We start from the raw sequence: 13,527 nt of genomic DNA on the forward strand, positions 1-13,527 counted from the left end.
AGTTAACATCCATCATCTCATATAGTCATGTTTTTTTCTTGTGATTAGAATTTTAAGATCTACTCTCTTCACAACTTTCAAATATACAATATAGTATTGTTAACTATAGTTATCGTGCTGTACATTGCATCCCCAGAACTTTTTTTTTTTTTTTTTTTTTTGCGGTACGTGGGCCTCTCACTGTTGTGGCCTCTCCCGTTGTGGAGCACAGGCTCCAGATGCACAGGCTCAGTGGCCATGGCTCACGGGCCCAGCCGCTCCGCGGCATGTGGGATCTTCCCAGACCGGGGCACGAACCCGTGTCCCCTGCATCGGCACTGCGCCACCAGGGAAGCCCCAGAACTTATTTCTTATAACTGGAAGTTTGTATCTTTTGACCCCCTTCACCCATCCCCTCCATCCCCCACCTCTGGCAACCACCAATCTGTTCTGTTTCTACGAGTTCATTTTTTTTAGATTCCAAATATGTAAAACTATATGGCATTTGTCTTTCTCTGTCTGACTTATTTCACTAGAAATAACTTTCTTATTAGAAAGGTTGTATTAGTCAGGGTTCTCCAGAGACACAAAACAAATAGGATAGAGAGAGAGAGGGACAGAGAGAGAAGAGAGACTAATTTTAAGGACTGGCTCATGGAATTTTAGAGGCTAGAGAGTCTGCAGTCTTTAGGGCAGGCAGGCAGAGTTTCTCTATTGCAGTCTTGAGGAGAATTCCTTCTCCTTTGGGAAACCTCAGTCTTCGATTTTAAGACCTTCAACTGATTAGATGAGGCTTACTTACATCATGGAAGGTAAACTGCTTTATTCAAAGTCTACTGATTTAATGTTAATCATATCTAAAAATACCTTCACAGCAACATCTAGACCGGTGTTTGACCAAACAACTGGGCCAGGTTGACACACAGAGTTAACCATCACAGAGGTAGACAAGAAGGTATATTCTCCCTCTAGCTCTTCTTCAGCTGAGGAAGGAAACAGCTCTGAGTACTCAGGGATGTGGTGCACTGGGCAAAGTCACTTAAGCTTGTTCAAGACTAGCAGACACCAGCCTAAAGCTTAAGTTAAAGCCTCAGCGGAAGAAGTAAGAGGCTTTGGTAGTTGACAAAGCTGCTGAAGGTCCCAGAACTGTGACTAGGGCCCTTGGAAGACCAAATTCAAGAAGAGTTCAGGGTGAATTTGAAAATTCTGTTCTTCTTAAGGCTTAGATAAAATGAAGCAAGATAATACTAGAATAAGCAATAATCGATAACATCGAAATTAGTATGGGATAAAATTAATTATACCTAGGTATTTTTTGAAACTGCTTCCAATTGTGTATAGTGCTTTACACTTAAGGAGAATTCTAGGAATTATTTATGTCTAGGTCCTGTATGAGAGTACTATTTCTTTTAAAAAATCAAAAGCACATCAGTCTTTGACCCTCTTAACCACTGTCTGTGAGAATGGCACCTAGTGGTAGCTTAATTAATACCTAAGTAGAAATAAAACAACTTCTGGAACGCTAGCTTTGCAAATCTAAGCCAAAACCTATCATGTGAGAGCAAAAGTCCAAACTGTTGCTTTAAAATATTCCTTCTAAACATCTAACTCTTGACTCTTCCTCCCTTATTCCTCTTCTTTGAATTTCAGCGAAGAACAACACGCATTCTTAAGAAACATGCTTTTATTATGCCTTCCATTACTAATCTTGTGTTCATCTACTTAGCAAGGGCATAGGGGATTGACACCATTTCTACTCTCCTGGTTCCTGGTCATTTTAATAAATCCAGTATTCATGCTTTACATTGTATAGAAACAAATCTTCCACCAGGGCCTTCACTTTGGCCCTAATGAAATATACCCATTTCTAAAATTGTCTGTAATATTCCAGAGGTTTAATAGGAGGAAAAGGAAGTGGGGAGTTCCTATTGTGCTCACTCAAGTTTTCTCACATGATCCCTACCGGGGCCCAGGTTGGCAAATCCACAAAGAACAAGCTCTTTTCCTAAGAAAGAGAAAGTAGATGTGAGAAGTTCTGTTTCTCCTGCCAAAAGTCTTTCCATCATCCCAATTATATGAAAAAAGAAAAAAAAAAAAAAAAACTGAAGAAAAACGCAGATTAAGGGATGGGAAACTGTCAGAGATTAGAATAGTGGCTCTATCCTTTATTGACAGGCTAGGGAAGCTGGCCTTCTTTACACTATGGATTTGAAAACTATTATATGATATTGTTGGGGCCAGTGATATCGCTAACTCTCTGGGAATGGGGTGGATTAACTAGGAATGTATTACCAATTCTAAAGGGCTGGCTACTAAGTCTGCGACTCTTCCTTTTTTCTTTCTCTTTGCCCTCTAGTTATTTACAGAACTTTTAGTGCTCATTAGCGCCTTCAGCCCGGGCTGAAACATGGAAAATAATTATTTTCCAAATTATCATTTCCCATAGATCTGTCTTCATTTCTAGGCACCAACCCTGCATTGGTTTCCATACTACATTAGAGGGGATTATATTGTTCTCTTCCACATTTTATTGTTAACACAAGCTGGTATGGATGTGACTGTACACTTCTGTGGGTAGGCTACGTATAGAAATGTACCGTTATTCATTTCCTGCCCATTCTTCTATTCCAGAGAGACATTTATTCTTATGCTGGAACAACTACTGACAGGCCACAAACTTATTCAGAGAAATTTAATCCACAGCATCTCAGCGGCTACAGGATAGGGCTGATGCTCCATTGGTAGCAGCTGCCAAGAGGTTCTGTGCCTCCTTGTTGTGTTAGAAATTATTTTTATGGCACATTTTCTGAAAACTGTTAAGATTTTATGGGCCTATAAACAACTCAGCTAAAGAAAACTGCTATACCCTACACAAGGAAATTTGGGGGAAAAGCAGTAGAATTCAGGGCCAAGTGGCTGTCCATAGTGTCTGACAAGAAAGATTATTCTAGAAATAATGAGTAAACTCTGCCCAAAGATGAGTATGGTAAAATGTCAGAGAGGCTGTGTTAAGAAAGAGCATTTTTATTATAATGGGATATCAGTGTTCAGTGGAATGTAGAAGCTGCTCATTTTCTTCCTCCACCATTTGTCTACTTTTTATCCTGGATTTGGACTCTTCCACTGCCAGACAGATCAGTCTCAATGCGGCAAAGCCTCTGGGGGCAGCCATTTCAGAGGCAGCAAGCAAAGATGAAGAGTCAGTGTGCAAGGTCAGTGTGCAAGGTCAGTGTAACAGAGACTGCTTTCTTATTCTGAAATTCCTGGTTGATGGGAATGCTCTGCCACCCACTACTGGATGGCATCTAGGATGATTTCTGATTCTTCCAAGGAACTCAGTTTAGAGAATGAGTTAACACCCCCGTCTTTCCTTCACTCTCTAGAAGGCTTGCTGTAGACTAATAATTTCCTGTCATAGTTATAGAGCAAAGAAGCTTGGCTTTCATTACAATAGGGGCATAAAAATATTAATTTAGAAAAAAAATGAATTCAGCTACTATGGTTGGATAAAAAGCCAATATGATGAGATTTGTTAAGTTCATAAATGACCTCAGGGCGGTAATCTGCAAATGGGAAACTGAGTCAACTCTGTGCGTTAATAGGAATGAAGCAGTTTTCCCAGTGCTGGTTCAAGTAGCCATCCCTACACTGGGGAACCTTAGGAAGAACCTGGGAAGTATTGGGTTGGCCAAAAAGTTTGTTTGGGTTTTTCCGTAACCTCTTATGGAAAAACCCAAAAGAAATTTTTGGCCAACCCAATATATTCCATATAAAGTAAATTCCAGGGGCATTCACTGAAGCCAAAGCAAAACTAGTGTCCAGACCAGAAAACTGACCCATATCATACCAGTATTTAGTTCCGGGGATTAATGGAAGTAGGAAGGAGGATACATTTTTATTGTTTACTTTGCCATCTTGTTTGCAGACTGCCTGGTTAATGTAGGTTACTTTGGGCATAGCAGCCACAGAAACTCTGAGTGCAGAGGGAAACAATTCTTGTGGGTATGGTAAGTAGCATATATCTTTCTCATTAGGTAATCTCAGATATTTTCATAAACACATCTCAGAGTCCCCAGAGCTCTGCTGGGTATAGAAGTTTTTTCAATAACTTTTTTTGTAGGAACTTTCCACAATGATAGAAACTCATCCCTGCCGTTCAGTTAACTTGAGGTTTTCCTAATGGTTGACCACTTAATTCTCCAAATTCAGGTTCCCACAGTAAAATAACTTGCTCCTTCTACTTCTGGGGTTGTTTCGTGAGTAGCTGGTGTTCTTTCATCTGTGGCTGCCCACATCCAATTCTGATTATCGTTCTAGTTTGCATACAGCGGCACTTCTAATTTGTCCGTGCATTGCAGGCTATTGCTCTCTGAAATCCATGCCTTGATGACTGGTGACTTTGCTACCACTGCAAGGAGTGTGATGGATGTCTACATGTCTTTTGTTAAGCTTCTGGCAAAAGCCAGAGCACCAGACACTGAGGAATGTAAGTTTATAATATAGCATATCAGGCATGTAATATGGTTATTCAACCACCCCTTCTAGAGTACTGGATCCTGAACATGTATGTAGGCATTTCCTTACTGGTTTTAATGAGTGCTTTGGTTCTTTTTTTTTTGCGGTACGCGGGCCTCTCACTGTTGTCGCCTCTCCCGTTGTGGAGCACAGGCTCTGGACGCACAGGCTCAGGGGCCTTGGCTCATGGGCCCAGTCGCTCCGCGGCACGTGGGATCCTCCTGGACCGGGGCACGAACCCATGTCCCCTGCATTGGCAGGCGGATTCTCAACCACTGTGCCACCAGGGAAGCCCGTGCTTTGGTTCTTTAGGGAAGACAAAGGTAAAAGAATGAGGACCCCAGGGGAAATTTCCACTCAATTCCTAGAACACAAGTACCCTAAATGCAGTATTCTTTGGTCTAGTTTAATTTATCCCTAGGAACACTGTCTGAATATTAATAACTATCTTCAAGGTAGCCTAACTTTCCAGTAGTGTGTTCCAGAAGCCACTATCATAAGGAATCCCTTTGGTGTACTTGTCCTGCATCCAGTCATGAACCTGTGGGGAGATTAGGGATTTCTAGTTTGTCTACAAACTGTAGGGTGGCTAAGGGACCCCTTACCTTCAGGGCAGACCCAGAAGATAAGCCTTTGGGGAAGAGGTTTTGTTTAGTCTTGTGTCAGCTGTTAAGGAGAATTCCAATGGGAGAGGTCTGCTCATCTGAGCATTTCTTTTCCCTTTGACGAATTCCAGGGCATTCCAGAATATGTGGCGAACTGAAGTAAAAGTAGACCTTTCTTGGAGTAGCTATGAGCTACAACAGTTTCACATCATCACCACCCAGGAATGATATGACAGAACTGTGTGGTTGTAGGAAATACTTCAAGAAAATATATTGAGATAATATCTTTTGTTTTGTTTTTTGTTTTTTGCGGTACGCGGGCCTCTCACCGCGGTGGCCTCTCCTGCTGCGGAGCAACAGGCTCCGGACGCGCAGGCCCAGCGGCCATGGCCCACGGGCGCAGCCGCTCCGCGGCACGTGGGATCCTCCCGGACCGGGGCATGAACCCCCGTCTCCTGCATCGGCAGGCGGACTCTCAACCACCGTGCCACCAGGGAAGCCTGAGGTAATATCTTTTAAAGTTTATGAATTTCTTTCTCCTCTAGGATTTATTGAGCTCAATCTCAGTTTATACTCAGACATTCTGATTTAATTATCTAGGATGGGGACCAGGGGTCCTGATGATCTGAATATGCAGCCTGCATTGAGAGCCACCAACTACCTAACCCCCTCATTCTACAGATGAGGAAATTGGGGGATTAATTAAAATGGCACCAATACAGCATATTTAAGTAAAAAATTATTTTCATAAATATGTAGTTAATAATTTTTAAAACCTGAAACTTCTTGACCAAGGGAGACTTAACTGTCTAGACAACTGTTTACCATTTCCACTTTTTTGGGGGGTGGGGGAGGACTAAAGGTCTCCTTATCTCTGATATTTAACTCTGTAAACATGGATTAACCTCTCTAACCTTACTGTGAAAGAATTACCAGCCAAATATTTATCCACAGGAGCTGACACAAGAAAGTTTAAAAAGAAAAAAGAGGGACTTTCCTGCTGGTTCAGTGATTAAGACTCTGTGCTCCCAATGCAGGGGGCACGGGTTCAATCCCTGGTTGGGTAACTATTCCATATGCTGCATGGCACGGCTTAAAAAAAAATAAACAAAGAAAAGAAAAAAAGAATAAAACTTGAAATAACATAGTTGACTCTCACTTTTTAACTTTCTCTAACAGAACTCTAGTATACAAATAGAAGAGCTATTTTAAATAGCTTACAAAATTAAAAAGCAAACAAGGATTAAAATCTGAGAGGCAAACAGGTGCCATGGTGATTTTTTTAAATGGCTGTACCTTCTTTGACACACCCCCCTCCAAGAGTGGGGTTTCTTTCCTCCCCCTGACACAGAATAGCTAGTGACTGCTTTAACCAATAGGGCAGGGCTCAGCAAACCTTTTCTGTAAAGGACCAGGTAGTAAATATTTTAGGCTTTGCAGACCATATGGTCTCTGTTGCAACTACCCAACTCTGCATCAGAGCACGAAAGCAGACACAGAAGATACATAAATGAACGGACATGGCTATGTTCCAATAACACTTTCTTTACATAGTCAGGTGGCAGGATGGATTAGGCATCAGGCCACTGTTTGCTGAGAGTCGGCAGGCAGACTCTCAACCACTGCGCCACCAGGGAAGCCCCTTATCTTTAACTCTTGAAGAGAATGGAAACAATACCTAAAAAGCCTTTATTTGAAATTTCCTTAAAAGAACTTCTTTTTTTAGATTTAAGTATAGTTGATTTACAATATTATATTAGTTTCAGGTGTACAACATAGTGGTTCAATACTTTTATAGAGTATACTCCATTGAAAGTTATTGCAACATAATGGCTATATTTCCCTGTGCTGTACAGTATGTCCTTGTTTACTATTTATTTTATACACAGTAGTTTGTATTGATATTTCAATTCTTATGTAAAACAAAACCTACCTCTGGATGGACATGAGGCTGATAAACTCCCATAAATTCTCTTGACTTCTGATAACTCTCAAGCATTGCAGAAGTACAAGACAAATTCTGGTGAAGAGGTCCTGAGAAGGCACTTTGAGACAACACCAGTTAACATACTGTTGGCAAACAGTAGAATCAGCTCCTAGAGATCCGTGAGAGCCTCATTCAGGAAGAAACCCTCAGGAAAGTGAGGGACTTGTGATTATGATGATGTGTGAACATAGCTGGGGAAGAACACCAGACCGGACTGGTGAGGTTTGCTCAGGAATTTCATACTCAAGAGAAGAATTTGTAGGCTTCCTTCCTCAACAAGTTGATACAGAAATTCTGGTTGTGTAATTTCACACTGGGGTAACTGAGAAGTAGGGACTAAATATGGAGCACTGTCATGGCCAGGCAGATGTTGTATCCAGTAGATTTTCTTCAAAAATGAAAGTTGTTGCTTTAAGACTCGTAGGGAAGTATCCCTAAGCTGTCTACACACTCTGTTCTTCCTGTGCCTTACATATGTGGTTGGCAAAATCAGTGCCTGTTAGGGGCGTACCTGTTGCATTGGGAACAATTGAAGAAGGTTGTTCTTTTATCCATCAATTACCATGACTCTTTTAGAACTTGACAGTGTAATTTCTGTCTCTTCTCAGAATAATGAAAACGGTAATGACCTGAAGGAAATTTATCATTCTCAGTGGACAGACAAGATTGATGTTTTTGAAATTTAAACAGATCTCCTGCAAGCACTTACTTTATGTTTAGATGGAATAACCATCTAGCTGGCTAAGCATTTGTCCTCTGCAGTGTATCAACAGATTTTTATTTCATTTTTGTCACTGTTGTCCTTTAAAGTGTCCTATCTTAACCTCTTTAAAAAGTCCTATCTTTTTCAAGAGTCTTTGGAGAAAATCTCCAGGGGCAAATCTTTGATGTTTTCTTTGCAGTCAGTAGAATGACTGCAGCGTTGCATTCACTAACGAGGTGATGGAAAATATTAAAACTTACCATGGATTTTGGTTTGAGGAAGCCATAAGTTTGATAACCAAACCTGATATTCAAATGAAACTCCCTGGGAAATTCCACAGAGTTCAGCAAGGTAACCCGGAATCTCAATTAACCTCTGAGACTTACTCTGAAGAATCCCTAAGTGTTCCAACAGTGGAGTTACTCGGGAACTTAAAGATACAGCTGACCCCTGAACAACACAGGTTTGAACTGCACAGGCCCACTTATATGGGAATTTTGCAACAATAAATACCACAGTACTACGTGATCCACAGTTGGGCAAATCCATGGATAGGAAGGAACTGTGGTTAGGGAGAGCTAATTGTAAGTTACATGCAGATCGACTGCAGGCAATGTTGGTGCCCCTAACCCCCAAGTTGTTCAAGTATCAACTGTATATACTCAGAACAACACCCCAAAGCCTGTAAATGCTTATCTCTGGTACCATCGGTCACAGCTCAAATTCAACACATCAGAGGAATAGCATGCTGACGTGTACACAAGTGACTTAGCGAACCCTGACACACTCTCAGCCCAGCTCCACAATTGGAGAATCAAGCAGAAACACAGGACAGAGGTAGAGCTTCCATCCACCGCTTATGAAGCCCTCCACCTGCCTGGCCTCAAGTGTTTTCCTAATGTTTATGCATTGCTGAAGGGCCTTTGCATTCTTTCTGTGATGGAGGTTGAGAATTGAGACCCATGAAAATGGAGGAAAGCATCTCAAAGCACACCTGAGGAACACTTTGACAGACCTAAGCTCAAGTAACTTGGTTTTGCTTAAAATGAATTTTTATATAAAACATGACCTGGATTTCATGGTAGACACATATATCAAACTATACAACTATGCTTCCTACAGATAATTCATAAACTGTCAAAATACCTAAAAGAATGTTTAAAAATAGGTTTTCTCCTAGATTTAATATTTGAAGGAAAAGCTGTAAGGTGCACGTAGGCACCTTAATCTTTGAATATTTTTGCCTACAGGGCTCTGACTGAATACATTAGCCATTGATAATCTACCTGTTTAAACAACCATCGTAAGCAATTATACCCCAATAAAGATGTTAAAAACAAAAAACAAAAAGAAACAACCACCGTTTTAACGCTCACATTTTGAAAACTTATCTGGTCTTCCAGAAGATAGTACTGAAAGCGCCACATTTCATTTCTGCATGATCTCTGGTACTGGCACTCTGGAATTGTTCAAAGTCATTTCAAACATAGCATCTGTTATCACTGTGGACCCAACTGTACTGAGTTATCAGTTGTTTGAAGGAATAAATTTTGGGGAGGTGTGGGAGAAAGAAATACATTTTATAAAATATTACAACGAATCTCACAACAGACCTTTGACTACTTGAAGGTTTAAGTATATTGTTAAACATTTGTAATGTACAGTGAAGGGAATTACCAGAGAGAGAGTGAGAAACTGTGAGCTGGTTAAACAGTGTAGTTTTGTCTTTATCAAGTGAACCTAAAGGAACAAGTTACAATTGAAGTTCAAATGAAGAGCCTACCACTGTTGTTCCACATCTGGTTGCTGCCATTTACGTTACTTTGTGGAGCCTACACCTTCTTTTATCATAACCTTTTTATCAGGTATATGTTAAACACTTCTGCATCACGCTCAAGACAGAATTAGAGGCAATGGATACAACTGATTTACTGTTTTCTTCTGCTTTTTCTCTGACTACACTTACTTCATCTTGAGCTGGAAAACTTGCAAAAATAAATATTTTGTGGTTCATTTAGGAATAACAGTATATATGGCTATTGTCTTTAGTGAGGAGAATAAATTTTATTTTAATCTAAATGAATTTTTATTTCATCTTATTTCAATGAAATAAGCTTATTTCAATATATATAAAATATGGATTTGGCTTTTCAATAAATTTGTTTTAAAATTTCATTTTGAAAACATTGTGCCTAGATGAGTTTGCTGGTGAATTCTTCCAAACTTTTAATATGGAAAAAATTACACCAATTCTCTATAATCTCTTTCAGAAGACAGAAGCAGAGGAAATACTTCCTAACTGATTTTATGAGGCCAGAATTACCATGATATCAAGACTAGACAAAGACATTACAAGAAAAGGAAAAAACAGACTGATCTCTCTCATGAACATAAATGCAAAAATATTTAGCAAAATATTAGCAAACCAAGTCCAATAATGTATAAAAAGTATTATACACCATGACCAAGTGGGATTTATCCCAGGTATGCAAGATTGGTTCAACATTCAAAAATCAACTAATGTAGGGCTTCCCTGGTGGCGCAGTGGTTGAGAGTCCGCCTGCTGATGCAGGGGACGTGGGTTCATGCCCCGGTCCGGGAGGGTCCCACATGCCGCAGAATGGCTGGGCCTATGGGCTGTGGCCGCTGGGCCTGTGCGTCCAGAGCCTGTTCTCCACAGCGGGAGGGGCCACAGCAGTGAGAGGCCCGCGTACCGCAAAAAAAAAAACAAAAAAAACACAAAAATCAACTAATGTAATCCATCAATTCAACAGGCCAAAGAAAATCACATGATCATATCAATAAATGCAGGAAAAACATTTGACAAAATCCAACACCCATTCCTAATAAAATCTATCAGAAAACTAGGAAAAGAGGGAAATATCCTCAACTTCATAAAGAACACCTACAGAATACAGCTAAAATACTTAATGGTGAGAAGGTAATTGTCTGTGTAGAAAATGTGAAAGAATCAACCAAAAAAATCCTGGAACTAATAAGCAATTACAGCAAGGCTGCAGGATACAAAGTTAATATACAAAAGCCAATCATTTTCTTATGTACCAGCAATGAAGAAGTGGAATCTAAAATGAAAAACACACTACCATTTACATTAGCACTTAAAAAATCTAATACTGAGGTATAAATCTAACAAAATATATGCAAGGTCTATATGAGGAAAAATACAGAACTCTGATGAACAAAATCAGAGAAGAGCTAAATAAATGGAGAGATATTCCATGTTCACAGACAGGAAGACTCAAAATTGTCAAGATATCAGTTCTTTCCAACTTGCTCTATAGATTTAACACAATCACAATAAAAATCCCAGAAAGTTATTTTTGTAGATGTTGACAAACTGATGCTAAAGTTTCTATAAAGAGGCCAAAGACCCAGAATAGCCAACACAACATTGAAGGAGAAGAACAAAACTGGAAGACTGATACCACCAGACTTCAGGATTTACTATAAAGCTACAGTAATCAAAACAGAGTGGTATTGGCATAAGAATAAAGAAATAGATCAAGGGAACAGAGTACAGAGCCCAGAAACTGACCCACATAAATACAGTCAACTGATCTTCAATGAAGGAGCAAAGGTAATATAATAGAGCAAAGATAGTCTTCTCGACAAATGGTACTGGAACAACTGGACATACACAAGCAAAAAAAAAAAAAAAAGGAATCTAGACACAGACCTTATACCTTTCACCAAAACTCAATCAAAATGGATCACAGGCCTAAGTGTAAATGCAAAAATATAAAACTCCTAGAAGATAACATAGGCGAAAATCCTAGTTGACCTTAGATATAGGGGTAACTTTTTAGATACACCAAAGGCATGATCCATGAAAGAGATAATTGATAACCTAGACTTCATTAAGATTAAAAACTTCTGCTCTGTAGAAGACAATGTCAAGAGAATGAGAAGACAAGCCACAGACAGATATATTTGCAAAAGACACATCTGATAAAGGACTATTGTCCAAAATATACAAAGAACCCTTAAAATGCAACAATAAGAAAACAAATAACCCAACTGAAAAATGGGCCAAAGACCTTAACAGACACCTCATCAAAAAAGATGTACAGAAGGAAAATAAGCATATGAAAAGATGCCACCACAATATACATCTTCAGGGATATGCAAATTAAAACAACAGTGAGATTGCCACAACTACCAGAATGGCCAAAATCCAGAACACTGACAACACTAAATGCTGACAAATACGTAGAGCAACAGGAACTCTCATACATTGCAAAATGGTACAGCTGCTTTGGAAGACACTTTGACAGTTACTTACAAAACTTAAAAAAAAAATACTTAAAAAAATCAGCTTTATATTGAAGTATAATTGACATATAAAATTGTACCATACTTAAAAAGTATACACTGTGGTGATCTGATACACGTATACTTTGTGAAAGGATTCCCCATCTAGTTAATTAACACATCCTCTTACCATATAATCCAACAATCACACTCCCTGGTACTTACTCAAAAGAGTTTAAACACTTATATGTACATAAAAACATGCACACAGATGTTTATAGCAGCTATATTCATAGTTGCCAAAAGTTGGAGCAACCAAATGTCCTTCGGCAGGCAAATCAATAAACTATGGTACATTTTAGTTATTTATTTTTGGCCACGCCACATGGCATGTGGGATCTTTGTTCCCTGACCAGGGATTAAACCCTCACCCCCTTCATTGGAAGCGTGGAGTCTTAACCACTGGGCCGCCAGGGAAGTCCCAATCTGTGGTACATTCAGACAATGGAATATTATTCAGTGTTAAAAAGAAATGAGCTATGAAAAGCCATGAAAAGACACAGAGGAAACTTAAGTACATGTTACTAAGTAAAAGAAGCCAATCTGTAAAAAGCTACATACTCTATGATTCCAACAACATGACATTCTGGAAAAGGCAAAACTATGGAGATAGTAAAAAGATCAGTGATTGCCAGGGGTTAGGGTGGAAGGAGGGACCAAGAGGTGGAGTACAAAAGACTTAGTGCAGTGACAATACTCCGTAATGCTATAATGGTGGATACACGTCATTATACATTTGTCAAACCCATATAACGTACAACACTAAAAGGGAAAGCTAATGCACGCTGTGGACTCTGGGTGATTATTATACGTCAATGACGTTCAATGATTGTAACAAATGTATCACTCTGGTGGGGGGATGTTGATAGTGGAGGAGGCTGTGGGTGGGCAGGAAGGAAGAATATGGTAAATCTTGCCTTTTCTGCTCAATTTTGCTGTGAATCTGAAACTGCTCTAAAAAAATAAAGTCTAGTTTTTAAAAATTTAACTAATTCACAGAGTGATTTTTTAAAAATATTTATTTATTTACTTATTTGGCTGAGCTGGGTCTTAGTTGCCACACAATCTTTGTTGCTGCGTGTGGGATCTTTTAGTTGCAGCATGTGAACTCTTAGTTGCAGCACGTGGGATCTAGTTCCCTGACCAGGAATCAAACCCGGGCCCCCTGCATTGGGAGCACAGAGTCTTAGCCACTGGACCACCAGAGAAGTCCCTCATAGAGTGATTTTAACAGAGTTTATGTGATGAATAAAGAGCACCCCAAATATCTAAGCACATTTTTTTTCTCTTTTGTAAAACTCAGTGGCCTCACTGAAGGCAGAGAAACTAGTTATGAGTCTATTAGAAATGATCATACCTGAAAAGCATATTTCTTCAATCAGTAGGTCTCCAAAGACAAATCTAGA

The 13,527-nt window shown here is 39.5% G+C and overlaps 1 pseudogene; it reads left to right on the forward strand.

Annotated features, from left to right (window-relative positions):
• The first annotated feature begins 7,025 nt into the window (after positions 1-7,025).
• On the forward strand, positions 7,026-8,982 carry LOC114903859 (annotated as a pseudogene).
• The last annotated feature ends 4,545 nt before the right edge of the window (positions 8,983-13,527 follow it).

This window comes from Monodon monoceros, unplaced genomic scaffold (genome assembly GCF_005190385.1).
Source record: "Monodon monoceros isolate NGI ecotype Baffin Bay Population unplaced genomic scaffold, NGI_Narwhal_1 Super_Scaffold_21, whole genome shotgun sequence".
Lineage (NCBI taxonomy): Eukaryota > Metazoa > Chordata > Mammalia > Artiodactyla > Monodontidae > Monodon > Monodon monoceros.